Source organism: Bufo gargarizans, chromosome 3, assembly GCF_014858855.1.
Source record: "Bufo gargarizans isolate SCDJY-AF-19 chromosome 3, ASM1485885v1, whole genome shotgun sequence".
NCBI lineage: Eukaryota > Metazoa > Chordata > Amphibia > Anura > Bufonidae > Bufo > Bufo gargarizans.
In genome coordinates this window covers 103,905,163-103,931,306 of record NC_058082.1, presented here as the reverse complement: position 1 = coordinate 103,931,306, position 26,144 = coordinate 103,905,163, and positions in this window count along the sequence as shown.

Here is a 26,144-nt window from a genome sequence, read left to right as displayed (position 1 = left end):
ATTACAAATTTTGCTGATCAATTTCTCACAAAACGTTATATTAATCTTCTCAGCTCCTCCTGCTCTATAACATGCTGCCTGCAGATTGCACTGCATTCTTAAGGTGATAGGTTCCCTTTAAAAGACATATAGTGTCTGAATGGCAGGGGTCTGATTGGACCCCTGCCGATCACAAGAACGGAGGCCTCATTTTCCCCGGTTTGGATGGAGTGGAGGTTGTGTATGTGCATTGCCGATCCTTTCCACTCTATGGGACCGCTGGAGATGGGAAGAACAGCTATCCCCAGCAGTCCCATAGAGCTGACTAGAACAGCATCCCGCATGTGTGAACCACTGCCGACCACTTTCCCCCATCCTATACACTGTATAGCTGTTAGCCATTGCTTGCTCAGACTAATGAAGACAGAGATCAAACAGTGCCCCCTTCATGTAAGATGGGTATTCTATGAAGCCACACAGGTAAAGCATCTCTAAGGTTACACTGTATGTGAATATCATCTTGACTTTGAGATGGTGTTCCTTAACTACTACAAGAAGCCCTAAAATATATGCACTTGGATAATCACCAATTATCACCATGAAGGAGAATTGTGCAAGCTCCTACAAAGAGGTGTAGCCTTTATCTGCTTACCAACAGCAGGATCTATGCATGAGAGTGGCCACAAATTCCACAAGGGAAATATTCTGCTCCTGTCAACAGAAACCAATTTATTTGATAAGTCTGCGGTTGTTTTCATTGCAGCCTGGGGCACAGTTTCTAATATGACAGACACTCAATTAATAAAAGGATATCAGACAAATCCTTCTATTGTTAATAAAATGTGTTTACCACGTGTCAGAACCACAGTCTTGCTATAGTTTCTGGTAAATGTGATAGAAAGTGTCTCTAAAGGAAATATCCCAAAAATGGCAGCACACCAAACTGCATTTATGTTAGGAAATACTTCAGCCAAAAAGCTATTTGTCAGAAGAAGACCAAAGAGAGTGCGGGTACCAGTAAGGCCCCTTTTACACGAGCGAGTTTTCCACGAGGGCGCAATGCGTCAAGTGAACGCATTGTGCCCGCACGGAATCCGGACTCATTTATTTCAATCGGTCTGTGTACATGAGCGTTGTTTTTCATGCATCACTTTTGTGTTGCGTGAAAATCGCAGCATGTTCTATTTTCAGCGTTTTTCATGCAGCCCTGGCCCCATAGAAGTGAATGGGGCTGCGTGAAAAACGCATCGCATCCACAAGCAAGTGCGGATGCGATGCGTTTTTCACTGATGGTGTGAGGGATGAGAATCCATTTTCTATAAACATGTCCTCCATCTTGTGTATATGGGAGATTTAGGTCATGTCCTAAATGGGGCTTACAGGGTTAAATAGAAGAGGTTATATGTAGATAATAATGTCTAAATAAAGGGTCAAAAAGTCAGTTTATGTGTTTGATCGCACCCACACACCCCTCACCACAGTTTCCTCTCTATCAGAGTTATCTATCTGTGTCTCAGGAAGGATGGGGGAAGAGGAGAGAGTAATGGAAGCCTACGTGTGGTCTGGTATAGTCTTACGATTCATATTTTGTAACCGCAAATGTCATGTTTGTCATGTGATTTTTTTTTTTCAGTTTGAAGCATATATTGTCGTGAGCTTGTCTTTGAATAAAGAAACCTGATCCAGCTATGTCCAATAACTGTGTCAGTTTCCCGAGCGCTCGTATCGAATCCTTTTAATTTGGATTCCAACAATCATGGGTAAAGGGATATTTCCCTAACAAAATCTTGGCGCCCAACGTGGGGCTCAACTAAAGGACACTTCATCTGGTCTCCGACAAATTGGACGTTCCGGTCCGGCATTTGCAGATATAACAAATAGCGCTAAAAGATAAGAGCCTTTATCTTACACTATATCTGTGTCTCCATGAGTGGTTTGTCCAGTTCGAGGATCTGGTGATTGAATGTACGTATAAGTCCTATTGTTGGTAAGAAACCTGAAAATGACTATGATTGTTGGCTTTTGAGACCTAACAGATGGATAGTTTAAATTGGGAAGTCTTTGGTTTAGTTTTGGTATATGCCTTATTTGTTCTTTATTGTATGTGGAAAATCTTGGAGAATTACAGGAAGGGTAATCAAAGTTCTTGGACTCCAATGTCCGGGTTGTGAGGTTTTGATTGGTTAAGAAACTTAGTAACAGAATACAGGGTGACAGGGTGTTGAAGAAGGTAGGAATGAAGGATGGAAATTTTAATGTGGATACTTGGGAAAGATGCAGAAGGACACATTGTGGTTGGATAAAGGATCATGGATGTGAAGAAGTAGTTAATACCTGGGTTAAAGTGGCAGGGGAAGTTGAAACTGAGGGGTGGAGAGGAGAAGTAGTCAGAGATAGACTGTTGTATCAAAAGACAATGACGGTGACAAACGACCTCCTCCATATCCAACTGCCCCTAGACCTCCAAGAGGGAATGGAACGGAGGGATGGACTTATAATGTCTGTGGCAATCAGAATACAGACTGGGCCAATGCGTGCCGAGCCTGCGGTTCCCCCCGACCCCACAAACCTATAAGACTCTACTCTGTTCTGACTAAGACAAGACTCCTACAGGGGGCTATGGGAGGAGGACCTGATACAACCTCAGGACCACCCAGACAAGTCATTGGAGCGACCAGCCGGAATCAGGAACCCAAGTACCACCCCTGGAGTCCGAAAGACCAACTCAGACTTTTGACCCGACTGCCCGACCCTTTGACGAGACCTATGCCTACTTCTAGGACTCTTCAACATATACAGGTGACTTATGGGGCTACGTTGACTGACTTGAAGGATCTGATGTTGCTGAAGATGGGCGAGTCACAATGTCAAATGGTGAATGACTATATGAACGAACATAGAAATGTCCCCATGGATATTATGACTAGAGACTGGGTCAGGACTTTACAGTCTGGGACTGAATTTGTCAGGGTTTTTACAGAATAAGCACTTACAAGGGAGGAAGAAAGTTCCTATGTTACAGGGTCCTCAGGAGACTGTAGAAACTTATGCTGCAGGACTAAGGACTATTTGGACTGACATGGGTTGGGATCAAGCAAGAAACATGGCAGAAAAACTGTTGACATGTGCATTCATGGAGGGGCTTTGACCCACCCTCCAGGCTAAGTTGAAAGCTTGTAAACCTGAATGGCGTGTGACCCCTTTAACCCAATTATTGCTGCAGCAAAAGGGTTAGAACTAGACATGAAGAAAAACCCAACTCCGGTTAAATACATGGGGGAGGGCATCGGTCCCAAACGTGATTTTAAATATTACAATTGCGGTAAACCACGACACATGAAAAAAGATTGCAGGGCTCCCAGGAGACCTAGAGACAACGGTGGCCAATTTAGTCCACAATCACCACCGTCTTGAGACTAGGAACCCCCGTGATGGTTCTGCCTGTAAAAGTCCGCGGGCCCCTAAATAAATTTTCCGGTATCCCTAGGAAAAAAAATGGCAGTACCATTCCTGGTCAACACAGGGGCAGCCAAAACAGTTCTTGACCAGAACTTTTTAAAACCCTATCAACTCAGTCCATACCATGTCCCAGCCATGGGTTTCACTGGGGAAACCGTGTTTGTCTGTGAGTCTGAACCAGTCAAACTAAAATTCAAAGACAGTACTGTTATCACTCAAATTTTGGTAAAGGATGATCTCCCTGAACCTATTCTGGGAACTGATGCACTCCATTCGCTTGGGGCCAGTATCCATCTACACCCGGATGGGACTAGTCAAATAGACTTTGGAGTCCCAGAAGAAGTTCTCTGCCGAATTATGGCTTCTTTAACGGTATAAATCTTCCTGACTGGACAGAATCTGAAAAGAGTCTGCTCAGCCAGGTCCCTGAGAACCTTTGGGCCACCTCAAAGATGGAAATAGGCAAATTACCTGTGTCCCCTGTGATGGTGTCTCTAAAGCCCGGGTGTCAGCCCCCACAAGTTAAACTGACTCAGAAACACGGAGATCGGCAACGCCCCCGGGGCCTTCTTTTCTGCTCGCCTCGATCCTGTTGCCAGAGGCAGTAGCAGCAGTACAAGCCATGATTGAAATTGTTCTGGACTACCCTGTAACTGTTCAAACTCCTCATGACATTCAAGGCATTCTCACTCAAGTGCAACCAAAACATATCTCCATGGCCAGACAACTGAGACTACAGTGTGCACTCCTCATGCCTGCAAACATCTCGTTCAAACGTTATACTACTCTGAATCCTGCTACTCTGTTACCGATTACAGATTCAGAAATTTGGGTGGGAGGTGTATCAGAACTTTTAACTGATCTTGTTGAACATGACTCTCATGATTGCGTACAATTAATGCAGCAGGAAACGTCTGGTTTTGAACATGTTCATGAAAAACCTCTTTCTAATCCTGACTTTGAGTATTTTTGTAAATGGAAGCAGGTTTCATGGGAGATGACAGCTGGTTTTATACTGTATATGCAGTGGTCACACAGCACGAGGTAGGTACAGCTGAACCACTCCCACATCATATGTCAGCACAAGAGGTGGAGTTGAAGGCACTCACTGAGGCATGTAAAATGGCCAAGGGGAAGAAGGTGAACATCTACATAGACTCAAGATATGCTTTTGGTATTCCACATGACTATCGACCTATTTGGCGGGCCAGGGACTTCCTAACATCTGCAGGCCAGCCGATAAAGAATAAAGACTCTGTACTAGAACTTATGAACTCTCTGTTGTTACCAGAGGAAGTTGCCATCATCAAGGTCAAGGCACACACCAGGCACACCACGGTGGAGGCAAAAGGTAACGATCGAGCTGACAAAGCGGCCAAACAAGCCACACTACAACAAGCACGGGGCCAAGGTTGATGAACAAGGAATTTGGAGAAACAAAGAAGTGACTTGTTTACCTCGTCCAATGTATCCTGCTATGGCACAGGAGGCCCATGGGCCTACCCATCTGTCTAAAGGTGCTATGGTAAGTGTTGCAAATGCTGGTTGGATTGCACCAGGGTTTTCCACAGTAGCAGCTTGGTTCGTACAAGGGTGCGTGATTTGTGCATTGAATAATCCCGGTAAAGTGGTGAAGATTCCAAGCAAGCACACACCGAGGCCATTTTACCCATTTCAGAGATTGCAGATAGACTATATACAGCTACCTAAGGTAGGTGTGTATGAGTTTGTTCTTGTATGTGTTGCTCTCTTTTCAGGATGTCCGGAAGCCTTCCCAGTAGCAAAGGCAAATGCAAAGAATACCGCCAAGAATTTGGTCAGTGAACTGATATGCAGGTATGATGTTCCTGAAGTCATTGAGTCAGATAGGGGGTCCCATTTCACAGGAGAAGTAATATGGGAGGTCATGCAGGCATTAGGGGTCACTCAAGCGTTTCACATGGCCCACAATCCCCAAAGCAGCGGCAGAGTTGAACACCTCAACAGGACATTGAAGTTAAAGATCTAGAAAGCCATGCAGGAATCCCAAAAACCTTGGCCAGAATTCTTGCCCCTTGCCCTATATTTGGTTAGGACCACTCCCAACCGAAAAACAGGACTGTCTCCTTTTGAGATTTTGTTTGGGTGCGCTCCCAGGCTTGGGTTGTACTTCCCCCTAGCAGTTACAAATGAACAATGACAATCTCGCTGGGTATGTCCAGGCCCTCACAAGACGGCTTGAACATACTCATAAACAAGTGTTTGCTTCACTTCCAGATCCTGACTCAGTAGAACGAACTCACAGCTTGCAGCCCGGAGACTGGGTGGTGATAAAGAGGCATGTGAGAAAAGGACTGGATCCAAGATTCGATGGTCCCTTTCAAGTACTGGTAACCACCCACACCACTGTAAAGGTTGAAGGAAAACCCAACTGGATACACGCTTCTCACTGCAAGAAAGTCTTGAAACCACAGGATGAGGGTCCTTCTGTTGGCAGTGGCTCTGACCTTGAGCGTGTCAGCAGTGTTTCGTCCACTAAATGATGAATGGGACAATGCTTTGAGACAGCACCATCAGGTGCTGTTTGAAGGACTGAATTACATTGAAAAATTGAGGGACTGTTGGATCTGTACTCACAGTCTTGTGAGTTCAGCCAGTATGCCCTATTTCGCCGTGCCCACTCAATTTTTCAGAATTAACTGAACTGGCCAACTGTACTATCTTTTTTATTTTCAGGCATAAAGCAGGTTAAGTCTAAAACTAGAGACAGGGAAGCACCCTTACCCATTGCAGGGTGGGCTGAGCCCCCCTATATTATGGTAAACAGATCAGGGCCACCAGTTGATTATAGCTCTACCACCTAGAACGAGAACATGTGGTGCAATGTGTCATACTTTCCAAGTTGGACACACTGATATTGTTTGCAAATACAGTCGAAAGGTATGTCTTTTAGTCCTCATAACAAATTTGGCTACAATGACTCTAACCCAAACAGCCTGGTATAGGTCCTGTAAAAGGTAAGAATCTGGCCTGCAACAACTATACCTTAGTTGATTTAATTGCTGGAATAACCTTTAACTCCTCAGAGGGTCAGGAAAAGGGACAAAAACTGGCAGAAGGTGTCCAGCTGGCCAAATTGATAACTAAGTTGTTTAATAGTACGGTGGTTGCAGTCCCAGAAGATATATTCCTGGTCTGTGGGCATAAGGCATACAAGTGGTTGCCCAGAAATGTCACTGGTCTATGTACAATTGTCTGGCTTACTCCTGCAACCTTTATAATACCCCATTCCTTCATAGATATAAATGCTGTACCTAAACATACTCTGTATCGAAGGGCCAAGGACAATACACCAAGACCAAATGGTAAACCTCACATAGTAGAGATGAGCATCTCCAATAAGATTTTCAGTACCTTGTTTTTGTACCCCATGGTAATGCAGATGTGGGACAAGCTAGTGGTGGCAACTGATTATTTGGATGATCAGATATGGGAGGTGTTAAGACTCATGAACACTTCTAACATTGTCTAGAACCAGATAATCATTGTGACCAATCAACACACCTTGGTTTTAAACTACCTGACAGCAAAGGAAGGAGGTATGTGTCAGGTTGTAGGACCTGCTTACATAGAAACATAGAATGTGTCGGCAGATAAGAACCATTTGGCCCATCTAGTCTGCCCAATATACTAAATACTATGGATAGCCCCTGGCTCTATCTTATATGAAGGATGGCCTTATGCCTATCCTATGCATGCTTAAACTACTCCACTGTATTTGCAGCTACCACTTCTGCAGGAAGGCTATTCCATGCATCCACTACTCTCTCAGAAAAGTAATACTTCCTGATATTACTTTTAAACCTTTGCCCCTCTAATTTAAAACTATGTCCTCTTGTAGCAGTTTTTCTTCTTTTAAATATTCTCTCATCTTTTACCTTGTTGATTCCCTTTATGTATTTAAAAGTTTCTATCATATCCCCTCTGTCTCGTCTTTTTTCCAAGCTATACATGTTAAAGTCCTTTAATCTTTCCTGGTAAGTTTTATCCTGCAATCCATGTACCAGTTTAGTAGCTCTTCTCTGAACTCTCTCCAAAGTATCAATATCCTTCGAGAGATATGGTCTCCAGTACTGAGCACAATACTCCAAATGAGATCTCACTAGTGCTCTGCAGAGCGGCATGAGCACCTCCCTCTTTCTACTGGTAATTCCTCTCCCTATACACCCAAGCATTCTGCTAGCATTTCCTGCTGCTCTATGACATTGTCTGCCTACCTTTAAGTCTTCTGAAATAATGATCCCTAAATCCCTTTCCTCAGATACTGAGGTTAGGACTGTATCACTGATTTTATATTATACTCTTGGGTTTTTACGTCCCATGTGCATTATCTTGCACTTATCAACATTAAATTATAGTTGCCAGATTTTTGACCATTCCTCTAGTTTTCCTAAGTCCTTTTCCATTTGGTGTATCCCTCCAGGAACATCAACCCTGTTACAAATCTTTGTGTCATCAGCAAAAAGACTCACCTTACCATTGAGGCCTTCTGCAATTTCGCTGATAAAGATATTAAACAATATGGGTCCCAGAACAGATCCCTGAGGTACCCCACTGGTAACAAGACCTTGGTCTGAATATACTCCATTGACTACAACCCTCTGTTGCCTGTCCCTCAGCCACTGCCTAATTCATTCAACAATATGGGAGTCCAAGCCCAAAGACTGCACTTTATTGATAAGCCTTCTATGTGGGACAGTATCAAAAGCCTTACTAAAGTCTAGATAAGTGATGTCTACTGCACCTCCTCCATCTATTATTTTAGTCACCCAATCAAAAAAATCTATAAGATTAGTTTGACATGATCTCCCTGAAGTAAACCCATGCTGTTTTTCATCTTTCAATCCATGGGATTTTCGATGTTCCACAATCCTCTCCTTAAGTATGGTTTCCATTAATTTCCCCACTATTGATGTCAGGCTTACTGGCCTATAGTTGCCCGATTCCTTTCTTGTGAATGGGCACAACATTTGCTAATTTCCAATCTTCTGGGCGACTCCTGTTGCCAGTGATTGGTTAAATAAATCTGTTAATGGTTTTGCTAGTTCACCGCTGAGCTCTTTTAATAGCTTTGGGTGTATCCCATCAGGCTCCTGTGACTTATTTGTATTAATTTTAGACAGTTGACTTAGAACCTCTTCCTCTGTAAAGACACATGCATCAAAAGATTCATTAGTCTTCTTTCCTAACTGAGGTCCTTCTCCTTCATTTTCCTTTGTAAAAACTGAACAGAAGTATTCATTGAGGCAGTCAGCTAGTTCTTTATCTTCTTCCATATGCCTTCCTTCTTTTGTTTTTAATTTGGTAATTCCTTGTTTTAGTTTCCTTTTTCATTTATGTATCTGAAGAATGCCTTATTGATACTGCAATGGTCAATGAGACCTAGAATCCCTTTAGGGGTCTCTAACTGATATTAAAATTATATCTTTATTAGTTAATTTTAAAAGAGTTGAAAAATCACACAAAATGAAGAGGAAAAAACTTTAAAATTGTCATTATATAGTGACGTGTGGGATGGTTCCTGTTGCGGTTTCTACCACAATCACTTTTTATTCCTAAATGTAAGTAAAAAGGCATAGGGAATATTTATTCCAATTGGAGTTGTATTTTTCAATTCACTTATCTATATCGCCTCTTGCAATTGTCCTAAGTTGTATGTGGGTAAAACCACACAGGAGCTGAGGCGGCGAATATCTGGTCACATCAGTGCCATAAACACAGGCAAAGACACGTCGCTCTATACGCATATTTCATATGCCCATGGTGGCAATCTTGAGGTCCTCAAATTTTAGGGATTGACGATAAAAACTCTGGGACCAAGAAGAGGTAATTTAGATGTCAAACTTCTGCAGCAAGAAGCCAGATGGATACACAAATTGCAGACCCTAAGTCCAGGAGTCCTAAATGAAGGTTTTTCTTATACGGCCTTCATTTGAACTGAACATAGAATAACAAGAGAAAGCATAAAAAGTGAAAAACTAAATTACAGTAAAACAACAAAAAGGAGGAATAACTTAATAAGACCCCAATATATCCCAGATTTGTACCACCCATCAAATATAGGATGGCTATTCATGCCAACAGCAAATTGATTAGGATAGTCACAGCATAACCTCCATAATAAAAGTGTCAAGCATGGTCTGTGTGTAGCGATTTTGATTAAAAATTTTGATTCTTCTCCAAAGCTATTGGGATAATTTTGCTAGTCCCAATGGATGTGTGGCTTAACCCACAGGTGAGTGGGAGTCCTTATTTGTCATCTGATTAACTGCAACATATACATCTCTCCAGATTATAATTCTGGAGTGATGTCAGGTAATTGAGTTTGACTATTGATACCAAGCCTGAGGTGTAATCCTGAGTTGCAATCCCCTTATATTATATGCAAGACATCTCGACCGACCGGCAAGAACGGGTTAATGATCGGCTGAAAAGGAAGGGGTACGTCACAGACAAAGGGGCGGAGATTGCTTGCGATCGCATTTACCACATACAGATCGACTTGACCATTACACAGGTGAATTGGCAATTGTTTACTTGCCAGCATCAGTGACGAGACGGAGTAGGGGAGCGCACAGGATATACGTCAGTAGACACTTCCTGTTGCGTTTGGACGTGCTGTTTGGAGGAAGTGACGTGTAATATGCCGCAAGTGACAGGAGGGCGGTACCGGGAAAAGCATAAAGAAAGGTCTTAGCGAGTGCGCGCACACAGATACCCCACATCCCCTGACGAAGCCACAGTACGCGGCAAAACATGTCGGGAGGGGTGGTATAGTGCTGATATATTTTAGACAGTCTCAGTGGCAGTGAGGAATAGTCTAGTGTATGCTTTAATAGCAGCATAGAAATTGGAGTGTGACAGAGTGAGGCACTAGGTATTGACAGAGCCATCCAGACCTCTATCAATAGCAATAGAGGATCTAGCATAGCCAGATTAGGGATCAAGTTTAGTGAGTTGAGGGTTGACCTGCAGTTTGATGCAAATAGTGGCAACCTCTAAGGGGCAGCAACACTGTCACCAGAATAGTTACCCTCTGTACAGGGGACAGACAGTGGAGGCTTCCTGCAGGTTGACGATCTCACTATCTAGGTGGTGTAGCTCCACATGAGAGAACGCCATAACGCATCAATAAGATTACAACATTAGTGTGAATACCACCCCAAGGGAATAAAGGTGGATGAGACAAACCAACCAAGGGACCCTCACAGAGTAATTGTGAATTGAAAAACCCAACTCCAATTGGAATAAATATTCCCTATGCCTTTCACAGACATTTAGGTATAAAAAGTGATTGTGGTAGAAACCGCAACAGGAACCATCCCACACGTCACTATATACTGACAATTTTAAAGTTTTTTCCTATTCATTTTGTGTGATTTTTCAACTCTTTTAAAATTAACTAATAAAGATATAATTTTCTCTTTCAGTTAGAGACCCCTAAAGGGATTCTAGGTCTCATTGACCATTGCAGTATCAATATATTAATATCCTAAAAGGGACTTTGTACATTACATTGAAGAATGCCTTATCGCCTTTTTTCCCCGACTGAGCTAATTTCTCTTCTGCCTGTGCTTTAGAAGCTCTTATAACTTGTTTGGCCTTTCTCTGCCTAATCTTATAAATTTGTCTGTCATCCTCTTTTTTTATTTTTTTATTCCTAAATGCTATCTTTTTGTTTTTAATGATTTTGGCCACTTCTGCTGAGTACCACAGTGGTCTCTTCCTTTTTTTGCTTTTACTGACAAGCCTAATGCAATTTTCTGTTGCCTTCAATAGTGCCACTTTTAAGTAGTCCCATTTCTCCTGGACTCCAATGAAACTGTTCCAGTCTGATAGGGACTCGTATACCACTAATCTAATTTTAGAAAAGTCTGTTTTTCTAACATCTAAAACTATAGTTTTTGTGTGGTGTGACTCAGTCACTGTACTTATGGTAAACCACACTGACTGGTTATCACTAGATCCCAAGCTTTCCCCTACAGTAATATCAGATACCAAATTCCCATTTGTGAATACTAAATCTAAAATGGCCTCCTTCCCGGTTGGCTCCTCCACTACTTGCTGTAGAGATAATCCCAGTAGGGAATTTAGAATATCTGTACTCCTGGCAGAACTAGCTATTTTGGTTTTCCAGTTTACATCTTGAAGATTGAAGTCTCCCATAATGATAACTTCCCCCTTCAATGTCATTTTAGCTATTTCCTCAACTAGTAGATCATCTAATTCTTTGACTTGGCTAGGTGGTCTATATATCACACCTACACGCGTTACCTTATGATTATCAAGCTGCAAGGTAACCCAAACTGACTCTAAATTGTTCTCGCTAACTTGTATCAAATTAGATTTTATGCTATCTTTCACATACAGGGCCACCCCTCCCCCTTCTTGCCTTCTCTGTCTTTCCTGTATAGAGAGAACCCTGGTATTGATATATCCCAGTCATTACTCCCCTTGAACCACGTCTCAGTAACAGCCACTACATCTATATTCTCAGATGCCATTATAGCCTCAAGTTCATTGATCTTATTCCCTAGACTGCGAGCATTTGTAGACAAGACTCTGAGCTTGTCATTTCTTAACCTTTGTGCTACTGGCCTCTTCTGGCATTGTTCCGGGGGGAAGTTGGACTGCTGGATTATCACTCTTTTGCCCCCCTTTCCTAGTTTAAATGCTTCTTAGCAAATACTTGGAACTGTTCACCGAGGACATTTGTTCCCTTGAGAGGAAGATGCAAACCATCTTTCTTGTACAGTTCTTTTCCATTCCAACAAGAGCTAACATGAGACACAAAGCCAAACCCTTGGTTCAGACACCATTCACCAAGCCATACATTGAATTCCTTAATGCGCATCTTCCTGTCAAGCTGAAGGTTATGCACAGGCAAAACTGCAGAGAATGAAACAGTTGATGCAACCTCCCGTATATCCTTTCCAAGTGTGTGAAAAGCTTCTTTAACCTTTGAAACCTCATTGCAAGCCAGATCGTTTGTCCCAAAATGGAGAATAAAATCCACTTCCCTTTCCTGCTTTGCTTGCCTAACAATATTAAGGATCCGTCGTCTATCCCTGCTAGCGCTAGCACCAGGGAGACATCTCACAACACCATTCTCCTCAAACTTCACACCTCTTATGATGGAATCGCCCACCAACAGCTGCTTACTATCAGTCCTCACCTTCTCCTTTTTGTCTTTGGCTGCAGTCTTGCATACTTTAGGCATGGGAGATGATTGTTTCTCACCCACTGTGCTTGAGCCATCCTCCATGTTGCTCTTGCACTCTGAAAGTGCTGCAAATGAATTATGGAGAGCCACAGACTGTGGGACATGCCTTCTATCCACAACTCTCAGTCTACCAGAACCTACAGTAACCCATCTTCCATTTCTAGGGGGCCTCTGTGGCAGTGGCATTGCAATGTTCTCAGCCTGAGTTTGTTTAGTGGTTAATTTAAAAATCTCATATTTCAAAAAGGTAATTTCCTGCTGCATTATGGAGAGCTGTCTACAGATCAGACAGTATCCAAACCTCTGAAGAGTGGAACCTGAAATAAAAGCACAACAATTCCTGCACAGAACCAGGTCTGCCATTGTAAAGAGGGGAAAGATTTTAAACAAACAAATCTTACTTGTTTAGATTGTATCCACCTCCAGATTACCTCCTGAGTATCTCCTGAATATCTCCAATGCTCTTGTAGATCAGCTCTTGGTAAAGCAGTCTTGGAAAAGCAGCAAGCTTGTTGCCATTATATAGATCCCCAAGGTAACCTACAGGTAAAAGCTGGAATAGAAAAGGTAAAAGCCATGGGAGACAAATGGTTACAGGAAAATAGTGCAGACAAAGACTCATGGTGGGGAGGCACCTTTTCCTTCTTCAATCCTGCCAACTGGTTCAAAACTTTGGGAGGGTGGTTCACGGGAATTCTTCAAACGATTGTCCAAGTCGCCATAGTTATCCTCATAGCATATGTATTGCTTAGGCTACTGTATATGTGCACAAACAAAGTATGTACCAAAAGAAGAGATTATAGAGACTATTGAGAAAATCCTGCGCCAGCTGCAGACCTGAAGATATCTCAAAATGGGGGATTTGTGAGGGATGAGAATCCATTTTCTATAAATATGTCCTCCATCTTGTGTATATGGGAGATTTAGGTCAGGTCATAAATGGAGCTTACAGGGTTAAATAGAAGAGTTTATATGCAGATAATATTGTCTAAATACAAGGTGAATAAGTCAGTTTATGTGTGTTGATCGCACCCCTCACTCCTCACCACAGTTTCCTCTCTATCAGAGTTATCTGTCTGTGTCTCAGGAAGGGGAGGGAGCGGGGGAGGGGGGTAGAGAGGAAAAACCTATGTTTGGTCTGGTATGGTCTTATGTTTCATATCTTGTAACCGCAAATGTCATGTGATTTTTCTTTTTCAGTTTGAAGCATATATCTTCGTGAGCTTGTCTTTGAATAAAGAGATCTGATCCAGCTATGTCCAATAACTGTGTCAGTTTCCCGAGCGCTCATACCGAATCCTTTTAATTTGGTTTCCAACAATCATAGGTGAAGGAATATTTCCCTAACAATGGTTGCTAAGAAATGTTGTTTGTAAACCTTCAGTTTTTTATCACGCGCATGAAAAACGTATCAATGCGCATTTCACCCGCGTGAAAAAAACTGAATGCAATCGCAGACAAAACTGAATGAACTTGGTTGTGAAATGGTGCAAGTTTTTCTGGACACACCCTGAATGCACCCGGACCTAATCTGTATCGTTCGTGTGCAAGAGGCCTAAGGAGATGTTCACGTGGCGGTGGTGGCCTCATGGTGTCTGCCTCCCATTCAATGTAAGGCTGCGCTGCAGGTCAGGTGCCAGAGGTTTAAAGCTGCAACCGTTCCAAGAAGAGACATGTCCCTTCTTGGTGCGGTGTGTGGACTGACACTGCTGTAAGCCACGGCAGTTGTCCGCTCACAGTTTAGCTCCATTCAGTGGAGGTAAGCTGTGAGTGGGGCCACAGAATCTAAAGTGAACAACTAGAGATGAGCGAATTGAATCCTACGAAGTGGAATTCGATCTGAATTTCTGGATAAATTCGATTTGCCTAGAAGCCGAATTTCCTTGTGTTTCGTGTCAGGGAATCGATTTAACCTGAAATAGTGTAAAAAAAAATTGAATGATCCTGTAGTCATATTTTACTTCATTCCACCATTACTTCTTGGTAACATACAAACACATTGGAGCACTAAGGAAATGGTTACGAAGGTGGACATGGCTTTTAAGCACAGTAGCTCAGCTTCTACCTATTTCAGATACTCATGTTACTTTTTGTTTCTTTGAGTACCAGTAGTTCCATAGTACTGTGGTACAGTTTTATGATATAATATTGTGAAAGCAGTGTGGTACACAATTGTGTTAGTACTGTAACAGTATGTGGTATAGCATAGCGGTAGTAGTGCGATATAATATTGTGGTAGTTTGATAACTGTTGTGGTAGAAGGGTGGTAAAATATTGTTGTAGTAGAGCGGAGTGACATTGTAGTATCCATGTAGTTACTATTCCAGCAGTGTGATATAATATTTGTATGCCTGGTGGTCTATGGCATTGATGGATTGAGGGGGCTACTTATAGTATTCTAGGTGGTCCAGGGCATTTAAACAGTTAATGTAAGCAACTATAGTGATCTAGGGCAATACATTTCTGAAGATCTGTGTGGTAAAAATGCACCCCCTATGACTACTATCAAAGATTTTTCAGGAGGGGTTCTGTATAGTTTTAATATTAAAAGGACCTGTCTCCTCCCCTGATGCGTCTGTTTTAGTAACTACTTGCATTCCCCATGTAATACCAATTCTGGAGCATTTATTCTTATGACTATTTTGTTTTATTTCTCTGTTATTCTTTCTTGAAGATTATGAACGAATTGCTGGCCTTCTGCAATAAAGGTCCTTCTGGGTGTTACCAGTTGGGGTTGTCCCCGTGGTGTCTAACATTATCCAATCAGTGCTGCCAATGTCATACTGTGCAGGGACACAGCCCAACTGGTAACACCTAGCTGGACCTTTATTGCAGAATGCCAGCAATTCGTTCATAACTTCTAAAATAATAGAAGAATGGCATAACATAGTGTTAAAATAGATGGGGGCTCAGTGGTTAGCATGGTGCCTTGCAGCGCTGGGGTTCTAGGTGAAAATCTGACCATGGACAACATCTGCCTGGGGTTTGCATGTTCTCCTTGTGTTTGCGCGGGTTTCCTCCTAAAGACATACTGACAGGGAACTTAGATTGTGAGCCCCATTGGGGTCAGCTAGCAGTGATAATGTCTTTAAAGCACTGCAGAATATGCCAGCGCTATATAAGGCCTGTTTCACACTGCTGACAGGCTCTTCAGGCATAGAAGGACCGGAATCGGACAGAAAAAAAACTGCTGGGCGCAGTTCTCAGCATATTTGCCAGATTTCAGTTGGATCTCTGCCAGACCCCATTATAGTTCATGGAGTCAGACGATATTCTGGCAGTGAAGGATGCAGCAGGCTGTTCCTGAACTGAATATCCGACTGGATCTGTAAACGTTCGTCCTTTCGACAGGACTTTCTTATCCGTCCTGCATAATGGGAACCAGACTGATCCGTTATTCTTGCCCATAGACATCTATTATGATGGATCAAAATGGAATGCCATTAAAAAAAAATCCATTTTGAATTCCGTCTAACGAATTCCGTTATTTTCCAATATAACCATGTTACAAAGGAAGGCAATAACGGAATTGATAACTCTGATGTGAACCCGCCCTAAAGGGGGTTGTCTGAGTTACAAAAAAACTCAGGCAATCCCTGTAAATGGCCTAAAATAAAAAATGAATGGATACTGCGCTGTGCTCAGGTCCACACCACCACTCTTTGTTTTTCTGACTGCAGCGGTGATGTTATGTGGACACTGGTCACTGCTGGAGCCAATCACTAGCCCCCAGAGACATCCCGTGCACTGCTGAGAACAGTGATTGGCTGCAGCAGTGACTATGGAAGTTGAGAGAACCCCAGATACTGCTAAAATGCTCTTGGTTTAAGGAAGCTTTTTGGTTTTTTTGTGTGGCTAAGATGATTTTTAATTTCATATATATGCTTGATATTTCGTTCCTTCTCTATTCCTCATTTATTTATTCACTAATTTGTTTTTGTTTTAATCATCCTTCCTTACATAATATCTGAAAAAATGCCACCACTATATTACCGAGTATGCAAATTTTGCGGAACGGAATTGCGGACCCATTCATTTCTATGGGACAGCACGTTGTGCTGCCCGGATCCGGAATTGCGGATCCGCACTTCCGGGTCCGCAATTCTGATCCCGAAAAAAATAGAACATGTCCTATTCTTGTCCACAATTGCAGACAAGAATAGGCATTTTCTATTAAGTGCCGGCGATGTGCGGTCCGCAAAATGCGGAACACACATCGCCGAAGTCCGTGTCCGATCTGTGGATCCGCAAAACACACACGGACGTGTGAATGGACCCTAACATAGACTACATAAAGATGAATATCACCACCATACAGTGACCACATAGTAGGAGATACCAGTAGGAGAAACACAGACAGCCTGCCTAACACACAAACAAATACAGTAAAGTTAAATCCAGTTAGTTGTAGGTAATGTCTTCTCTGACTAGAGTGGTTAACATTCATTTTCTTCTTCATTTGACCAAGGACACCATGACAACTTCTCCAGACTGAGTTTGCTTCCCAGACATATTTGGCTCCTCGCTTCTCCAGTATCCTCCCCAACAATTCTTCATGCTCTACATAAACTTTCTACCCTGTCACACCTTTAACAGTACTATCCTGCTGTTACTTGGCCTGCAGTCCCAAGTGCTAACATTACCATACCTGCTATCTAGTAAAATGCCAGTAAATACTGTGCTTTAAAAACGGATCAGTTTTGCCCTAATGCATTCTGAATGGAAAAGGATCTGCTCAGAATGCATCAGTTTGCCTCCGTTCCGTCTCCATTCCGCTTGCAGCGTTTTGGTGTCAGTCTGACGAAACTGAGCCAAACGGATCTGTTCTGACACACAATGTAAGTCAATGGGGGAGGATTCGTTTTCACTGACACAATAGAAAACGGATTCGTCCTCCAGTGACTTTCAATAGTGCTCAATACGGATCCGCCTTGGCTATGTTAAATATAATACAAACAGATCCGTTCTGAACGGATGCAGACGTTTGTATTATCTGACCGGATCCTTCTGTGCAGATACATGACTGATCCGCACCAAACGCGAGTGTGAAAGTATCCTAACATAAAAGTGATTTTATACTGAAAAAGTAGTAAACCATAAAAAACTATATAAAATTTGGTATCGCCATAACCGTATCAACCCACAGAATAAAATTATCATATCATATATACCACACGAGGAACCCCATAAAAAATAAAAATAAAAAACACTGATAGAATTGCTATTTTTGTCCACCTCACCTCCACAATAAATGGTATAAAAAGTGATCAAAAAGGCATATGTACCCCAAAATTATACCAATAAAAACTAAAGCCTGTCCTGCAAGAAAACAAGCCCTCACACAGCTACATTGGTGAAAAAATAAAAATGTTATGGCCCCTAAAATCAATTTCAACAAATTACATGTTAGAAAATCCCAATACCGCTCCTTCCCTTCTGAATGCTGCCGTGCCCACAAACAGCATTTTTAGACCACATATATGGTGTTGCAGTATTCAGGAAAAAAATGTATAACGAATTGTGGGATGCATTTTCTCCTGTTAAACCTTGTGAAAATGTAAAGTTTGGGGCTAAAGCAACATTATATTACAAATGAAAAGTAATTTTTTTATTTTCACAGCCATGTGGTTCTAAATTCTATGAAATGCTTGTTGAGTCAAAGCATTCACTTCACCCCTAGATTTATTCCTTGAGGGGGTATTTTTCAAAATGGGGTCACATTTTGGGGTTTTCTTTGTAGGAGTACTTTAGGGTCTGTTCAATTGTGACATGGAACCTGAAAACCATTTCAGCAAAATCTGCCCTCCAAAAACAATATTGCACTCCTTTCTTTCTGTGCTCTGCTGTGTGTCCATACAGCAGGTTACAACCTAAGGGATGTTTCTTCAAACTGCAGAGTAACTTAGTGTAATAAATATTGAGGTTTATTCAGCTGTTAACCCTTGCTGTGTTACAGGGAACATTGATTAAAATGGAAAATCTGCTAAAAAAAATTACATTTAAAAATTTGCCCTCTATTTTGCTTTAATTCTTGTGATATTAACTGCCTAAATAAAGTATGGTAAAACATTTTATTAGATATAATTAAAAATTGGTTCTCCACCAAATTCAACAATCAGGCTGGTGGCGTGAGTAGGAGTATAGAAAACAAAAAAATTATATATGTACTAACTACACAAAATCACCCCCCCACAGAAAAAAAATACAAAAAAAGACTCCTTTGAGAGGTGTGGGAACTACATAAAACCCACAAAAAATAGTGTGGAGGGGTTTATTGAAACCACATTATTAGTGGCTGTACCTTTACTCCGATATCTATTGGGGAGATTGTTTGTTTAATGACAGACCACATTTGGTTTGGACCAAACATCCCCCCCCACACACACACACACAATTTCTTAGGGCTTCATGTAGTTCCCACATCTCTCAAAGGAGACTTTTTTTTTTTTTCCTGTGGGGGTGTGATTTTGTGGAGTTAGTACATATATAATATTTTTGTTTTCTATAGTCCTACTCACTCCACCAGCCTGATTATTGAATTCGGTGGAGAACCATTTTTTTTATTATATCTAATAAAATGTTTTTAACGTACTTTATTCAGGCAGTTAATAGTGTATATATGTAGTATGCCAATTGCGTCATATAGAAGAAACCGCAGCACTCTCCTGTCTTCAATTCAGTGGAATTTATTTCACCAGCAAAAAAAATGCGACGTTTCGACAGTAAAGGTCTTTCTCAAGCAACGAACCATTTTTTCCTATAGTATGCCAATTGGTTATAAAGAAATAGTTAATCATGAATTCTTGTGGTACAACAAAGTTTGTAAAATCAGTTTTGAATAACCTGAGGGGTGTAGTTTCTAAAATGTAGTCATTTATGAGTGGTTTCTACTATGTAAGCCCCACAAAGTGACTTCATAACTGAACTGGTCCTTAAAAAAAGTGGGTTTTGAAAATTCCTAACTTCCTAAAAAAATCAAATTACATTTACAAAATGATTCAAACATAAAGTAGACATATGGGAAATGTAAAGTAATAACTATTTTATGAAGTATCATTGTCCGTCTTAAAAACAGAGAAATTCAAATTTTTGCCAAATTTTTGATTTTTTTATGCATAAAGGTAAAATGTATCAACTCAAATTCACAATAAGTATGATGTGTCACGAGAAAACAGTCTCAGAATGGCTTGGATAAGTAAAAGCTTTCCAAAGTTAATACCAGATAAACTGACACATGCCAGACTTGAAAAATGGGGCTCCGGCATTTGGTCCAAACAGGCTGTTGCTTGAAGGGGCCCTCCAAAAATAAAAAAAAATAATACTCACCTAACCACCTAACCCCATTTCTATAATAAATGCAACTACCCCTGCCAGTCTATGCCCCAGACTATCAGTGACAAGACGCTGGAAGGCTTGGTTATGTCATTGCATCACACAATGCCTGCGAATAGCTTATTGACCTCCTTTCTTACATAGTGTGCCCCCACATGCTGTCCCCCTCCCAAAGACTGTTCTCTATGCCTCCTCTCTCATATAGACTGCTCCCTATCACTTTCTCTGTAACATGATGTTCCCCTCACACAGACTGCTCTGCATGATCCTTCACCACCCTGTGACTGCTCCCTATAGAACCTAAACACCCACAGACTTCTCCCTATGATACACTCCAACAGACACACACAGATTGCTCCTTATGTCCCCTCTGCTTCAAGTGTAGCAGTAATCTGAGTACTAACGGTGCAGCTACCTCTTTCCTCCATTCACTTGCAAGGTGGTAAGACGTTATAGATATTGGTTGGTTCTTGACCTCATGACCCTATACAAGGATGGTACAGTGACTGGCATGGACTCCCAGTCCTCCACTGTAAGGTTAAACATATGTGGGAATTATAATATTGTGTGTTTCCTGTCTTCATACTTACCAACGTTTATGAAAAATTGAGGCATCCAAAACTCTGCCAGAAATGCTCACTTATGGCCGGGGTTATAGTAGCGCCACCCATTTTCAGCCCAGGACAGACTGTGTCTCAGAGACGGCCCTGAAAATTCAGGACAGTAGGCAACTATGTGTCTTTAGGGTTGATTGGCCCTAGTAATTATATTTGCTACACCTTTCCCATGGGCAGATTGGGAACTTAAAGTGGCCCTGGACAAAAAACTAAAAGTGGCCCCATGTTGTAAGGCAGGTCCAAATTGACAGAAGGAGAGGCAACACAAGTAGGCAGTGGTGGAGTTCAGGAGGGCTCCTACGGCCATTGGCCAGGGGCATAAGTACCTGATGCTCCTGGCATTAATTAATGCTGAGAGCATCAGATCGTCATGTACCTGGCTGGCAGCCGTGAAGAGAGAGAGAGAAACAAGAATTTGGAATTTGCATGGATAAAGCATAGGGGACAGTAAGGTAACCTGTGATTACAAATATACAGACTTTGCTGCTTGTGAGGGATTACATTTAAGACACCATCACACTTAACCATGTCCTGGCCAGAAGTCCGTCCAAGAGCTGTAACTCGTAGTGGACAATTGCCAGATTATAGTTGCTAGCCAGAGATTCTAGAAAAAGAGACTTTAGCAAGATAACATACATTATTTGCCAATTTGCCTACGATTTATTATTCTACCATTGGCCTGGTTTTCTGACCCAACCACACCATACACTGGCCATTGCACTACTATACATCCTGCCATACAACTACCAACATCAAGGGAACCCCAAACTAACATCAGGCAGGAGCCTTAGCTACAAGGAGTGCCCCGAGGAAAGAAAGGGTGCACCCTCCTTACACTCCCATCCCCCCCTTTGGCTTCTCAAGGGCTTGCTCAAGGGCTTTCTGCACAGCAAAGTGCACAAATAGCAATATGTAGATTAACAAATGCAGTGCAGTGCAATAAACAACACAGTGCAGTGACTTGGAAGGGAGGTGTAAGAAAATGAAGGTTATAGGAGTGGCAGTAGTGTGAGGATGGTGGCCATACTCAAGGTGGCAGCTGTCCTTTTCCCCTGCTCTCTGAACCATGTAGTGAATAGAGGGTATACCTGATGTTGATAGTTCACCCTGGGCACACTTTGTAGGGGTCTCCTGCCTGATAGAAAGTGGTTTTCCCTTAGTGTTGCTGGTGGTGAGATGCAAACACAGGAAACACACAGAATGGTTGGAAGACAGTTAAACTCACAGTGCTTACTGAGTTGTATATGCAGTGATACAATGGTTCACTGGTAAAGGGTTAATACTATTATTTTCTGCTAAAAGGTTTATACTCAGCTTCAAAGTATTGACTAGTTACAGAAACATTAGCGAGCCATTTCAAGGACCTTGCTTGGACAGACAGTAAGGTAAAAGCACTTTTATGGCAATAGTTTTTACTGCATGTGGAAAGGGTTAATTGCTTCTGGCACCCTGCACACTTCTGAGACAGACTGGTTATCTGATCTAGAACTGCAACCTGCAACTGGGAACCACAGAAAGTATACTGAGGAGATTGCATGCCTGTGGTTGCTTTGGAAAGACAGTTGCATAGTGAATCTATGGAGAGACTCGAGGTGTACTACTACTGTAATTGCCACCTCCTACATACAGCCTTTGGGAAAAGTCTACTCTGTGCAATACCTAAGAACTGTGCCTGCTGCTTGCATTTATACTGTGACTCCCATCATCTATTTAGTTAAGAGAGTTTTTATTTATTATACCCAAATGGGCCTGTCATTGACTCCACTATCCATCCACCCTACTCTTGCTTTCCTGCCCTACACCCTGCTACTCATCGATCTATCAACAAGGGCACCCGAGCCACCACCAAGCAGGAGCCCCCAAAAAGTCCATGGTGTGCATTGAGGGAAGAAAGGGTGTACCCTCCACTCACAGAGCGATTAAACACCATGGGGGCTACAACCACCCTCACTTCCGTTGCTACCACACCCATCATCTCCAACACTCCAAATCTCTTCCACATGTAAATGAAGGCACAGTTATTGAACAGTTACACTTCTTAAGGCTCAGTCAGTGGTTAATTTCCAGGAACTGACCACAGAGATGCACTTTCAAATAAACTGTACTATACGTTCCAATTCATTGGGGTGTGTCACAAATCCAAGACTTGCTCTCTGCAACCCTACTGTATCGCGACCACCGTGCCATGTGATCAAACCCTCATGGGTTAACCTCACAGATTCCACATGCACCCTCTCTTTTAATGGCTGCTCAAACTTCTTAAAGGTACTTTTCTGCAGTCGTTCCCTGGGATGCTTCCGGGGCCTTTCTCTGAGTCTCCCAAATGTGGTCTGTGGCTACCACAAGACTGCATATGCTGGTAGCCGCTCACACTTCAACCAACTCACTTAGACTCACTAACCGCACAGGAAAGAGCCGAGGTTTTAGGGTCCACCCCTTCCTGGAAACTCTGTAACTTAGCCTTACAAGTCATGCAAATAGTAGAAAACAGTATGGAACAGAGTAAAGCAATAGAAACACAAGAAACATGTCACATTACATATCTTACACCCTAAATAATGGCTAGCAGTGGCCCAGTTTAGGGATACATGTGTGAGCAGACTGGCAGGGAAGAAAGAGGGCTGGAACTATATAGCCACATAATAATAATAATCTTCATATTGCTCACTTTCTGCGCCACTTTACAATTCATAGAGTACACTTACATAGAAAATCCCACATTATTCAGTAACACACTAGTTAGGTGTCATTCTCTGGTCCAGTCCTCCTGTCGCTGCTTGTTTACAGGGTGTAATGGTGATGCGCCAGTATAAGGCACAAGACCGCTGCAACCAATCACTGTCCTCAGTGGTCTATGTGCAACCATTTGCTGTGCACCCTGCACGTCACTGTGCATGTCTCTGACACTTTGATGTGCATTTTGATATGTAGGTGTACAGCACCGTTGCAGCCAATCGCTGTCCTCAGCTGTAGACACTGAGGACAATGATGTGTTGCAGCAGTCACATGCCGTATCCAGGCGTGTCCCTGCTGCTGTTTGTAAACATGCTGCAGCGGGGGTACCGGACCAGTGCCACAGAGAACTGAGAAACATTCATGGTTTTTTTTTGTTGTTGTTCAATACATGTAAGGGTTGTCCGAGATTTTTCAGAATTTCAGACAATCCCTCTAAATCACTGGCAGATTGTACAGTAATAAAAAGTTTCATGGTGTCACCAGTGAGTTACTCCCATGTTTGGGAATATATGGACTGCGTGCATTTTGTCTTACATATTCACATGCATGTCCCTAGTGAAAAATGTGCCTCTGTGCATTGGATACATCTATTAGGAAGCTGTTGTATTCGTAGTGTGATATAAAGACTTATAATTGTAGTGGTTTCTGGCGGTTGGGTTAAACTACAATCTATGGTTGCCGTTACCCCCTCCTGTTATCTGTTTGCCCTAAGTTTGTACAGTGAAATAATGAAGTGATCATTATGGTTTTACCTTGCATGGGGTTCTTTCTGCGCTCCATTCTCTTCTCTGGGCACATTTCCATTTCCTGGAGGAATCTGAGACTTTATGTGTTTACCACATAGTGGTTACGACACATTTGCTTGTGGTGTACACAGTATTTCATATTTAAAGGGATTGTGGAAAGTTTTTTTAACTTATCCCCTATCCACAGGAAAAGGGATAACTAGTGAAATTCTGGGGGTGTGATCTCGAAGACCCCCACCAATCAAGAGAACTTTTACCTTTCACTGCCACTCCATTTATTCTCTATGGGACTGAGTACAGCACAGAGAATGAATAAAACACCAGTGCACATGCACGACCGGCTGCTTCAACAGAACAGGGGAACGGGACCTCCTGTTCTTTTGTTTGGTGGGAGCCCCAGCAGTCGGAGCACCAGCGATCAGCTAGTTATCCCCTATCTTGTGGACAGGGGATAACTGTATAAAAACAAAATATTTGTCAATCAATTCAGGGCACGGGTTTATGCACATTTGAACGATGTCTGCAACATATTTTCTATGGGAATGTATCATCCAAAAATAAAGTTTTATATTAATCAGGTTTTATTATAAATATGTTTTTAAACATTTTGATGGTATTGTTTCAGTTTTAATTTATTTATTTTATTCCAGTTTTACTCGCTTATTGCTTTAGTATTGTTTCTACAGCCCACTTATCTGCTTTGCTGTGAAGACTGGAATAAGGTAATAAGACAAAGGATTTAATGGCAGATAACAGCTAAAGTAAGGGCCCTTATACCCCAGCTATGGATGGGGCCATTTATTGGGAACAAACATTTCTACCAATGCTCATTCTCAACAATTGGTCCATGTAAAGTTGTCATCTTTTGTGCGGCACCTAACAATTGCCATTTGTCTGCAGCATATTGACCTGTGTAAAAAGGGAGCTGTGCTGACAATATGCAGCGTGAATGGAGGAAAGAATGAAGATAATAATGGTAGTTTGCCCCACTTTTCACATTGTACCAGGCAATGTAAAAGACACGTTAAAAGAAACTTGGATATCGTCGATGTGAGTTTCTTTATTTGCCTGCATCAGTCCATGGAAGACGACCGTAATACTTTTCTACCAGTACAGGCCCTGTATACAGCTGCCCAGCCACTTCTTCTATTAGGTATTTTCCCCGGACTTGGAAATGTGTCAGCCAGGTGTTAGTTGGTACACACATGGGGTAGAGTTATAACTGGACTAAATAGCACTTTCACCATCAGCAGTATCACACAAAGCTGAGACAAAGCAATGTTTTATTACACAAAGGTAAGGAAGACACTTCTTTGAGTCACAGAAAAATCAATCCCTTAAAGGGCTTCTGTCACCCCACTAAACCGTTTTTTTGTTTTTGTTTACTTATAATCCTTATACTGCGATTTTTGCCTACATAATCTAATTAATCATTTTGGTCCAGTAGATTGTGTTAAAAACATGCTTTTCAAATATGCAAATTACCTTGCTACCAGCAAGTAGGGTGGCTACTTGCTGGTAGCAGCCGCATCCTCCGATCCTAAAGACTCCCCCTCCTCATGATGATTGACAGGGCCAGGGAACGGGATCGTTCTCTGCTGGTCCTGTTTGCATTCAAAATCTTGCGCCTGCGCCGTACCTGTCTTCAATCGGCGCAGGCGCACTGAGAGGCGGCCGCTCGCTCGGCCGCTCCATCCTCGATGCGCCTGCGCCGAGTGTAGATGTGATGTCATCAGCGCAGGCGCATTGAGGATGGAGCGGCCGAGCGAGCGTCGACTGAATACCGTTACGGCGCAGGCGCGATATCTTGATAGCAGACAGGGCAGGCAGGACGCCCCCCTGTCAATCAACATGCGGAGGGGGCGTCTTTAGGACCGGAGGATGCAGCTGCTACCAGCAAGTAGCCGCCCTATTTGCTGGTAGCAAGGTAATTTGCATATTTTAAAAGCACGTTTTTTAACACAATCTACTGGACCAAAATGATTAATTCGATTATGTAGGCACCCCTTAGGG